Consider the following 1,461-nt stretch of genomic DNA (forward strand, 5'->3'; position numbering starts at 1 on the left):
AGCAGGGGCAGCAGTAGGTGCTTGTTGTTGGGCTACTTGTGAGATTTGAGTTTCTAGCATTTTGTTATGAGTAGCTAAAGCATCTACTTTATTCGATAGTTGTTTTAGTTGCTCGCTGTTGTGGATGTTTTGGTTCAGGAAGTCTTTATTGGTTTGTTGTTGGGAAGCTATAAAGTTTTCCATCATGATTTCTAGATTCGACTTCCTAGGGGTATTTTGAGCAGCTACAGGCGCTTTTTGGTAGCCAGGTGGTACAGCAGGTGCTTGTCCAGGTGCGTACAACGCATTGTTGTTCTTATAAGAAAAGTTCGGGTGGTTTTTCCATCCAGGGTTGTACGTGTTAGAATAAGGGTTTCCTTGAGCATAGTTTACTTGATCAGATGGGACTCCAGTCAAGAGTTGACATTCGGCAACTACATGTCCAGTCAATCCACAGATCTCGCAGTTAGGTGTTACAGCAGCAGCAGTGGCTGAAGGAGTGATGGTTAAGTTCTCGATCTTTTGAGTTAAGGCGTCTACTTTAGCGTTAACGCGGTCTATACCACTTACTTCGTACATTCCTCCTTTGGTTTGGGTTTTCTCTAGAGCGGCTCGTTCTCCACCCCATTGGTAATGGTTTTGTGCCATGTTCTCTATGAGTTTGTATGCTTCATCATGGGGTTTGTCCATTAATGCTCCGCCAGCAGCGGCATCTATAGTCATTTTAGTGTTATATAAGAGACCACCATAGAAAGTATGGATGATCAGCCATGGTTCGAGTCCATGATGAGGGCATATTCTAAGCATGTCCTTGTAACGTTCCCAAGCTTCGAAGAGTGATTCATTATCTTTCTGGGTAAATCCGTTGATTTGACCTCTAAGCATAGCAGTTTTGCTAGGCGGAAAGTATCTCGCTAAGAATACTCTCTTCAATTCGTCCCATGTAGTTATGGAATTAGAAGGCAGGGATTGAAGCCACGCTCTAGCTCTATCTCTCAAGGAGAAAGGAAAGAGACGTAATCGAATAGCTTCGGGACTAACGTTGTTAGCTTTGACAGTGTCGGCGTATTGCACGAACACAGATAAATGAAGGTTAGGGTCGTCTACAGGGCTTCCAGAGAATTGATTCTGTTGAACAGCTTGGACCAACGAAGGTTTCAGTTCGAAATTGTTTGCCTCAATCGCAGGTGGTGCGATACTTGAGTGCGGTTCAGCGCGCGAAGGAGCGGCATAGTCTCTAAGAGGACGAATAGCAGCCATCTCTAACTTCGGGATAATTTGATTAATTTGATCAGTAAAAGTCAATTCCTGATTAATAGGAATTGGTGCTACTTCGGGAAGATTGCGAGCTCGACGTTTGACGTTAATGAAACGTTCGATCTCGTTAATTCGTTGTATTAAATCTCCTCCTTGTGAACGAGTATTTGGCATACAATCGTTCAGAAAGAAAGGGAAGAATTGTCCTAGTCTCTACGGTGTAAC

The 1,461-nt window shown here is 43.5% G+C and overlaps 1 non-coding gene across 1 annotated transcript; it reads left to right on the forward strand.

Moving 5' to 3' along the window:
- Positions 1-757: 757 nt before the first annotated feature.
- On the forward strand, positions 758-864 carry LOC131600772 (small nucleolar RNA R71). The gene has a single exon (XR_009283381.1). It is a non-coding gene; the product is annotated as a small nucleolar RNA R71 (small nucleolar RNA).
- Positions 865-1,461: the final 597 nt, after the last annotated feature.

Source organism: Vicia villosa, linkage group LG4 (genome assembly GCF_029867415.1).
Source record: "Vicia villosa cultivar HV-30 ecotype Madison, WI linkage group LG4, Vvil1.0, whole genome shotgun sequence".
NCBI classification, from domain to species: domain Eukaryota; kingdom Viridiplantae; phylum Streptophyta; class Magnoliopsida; order Fabales; family Fabaceae; genus Vicia; species Vicia villosa.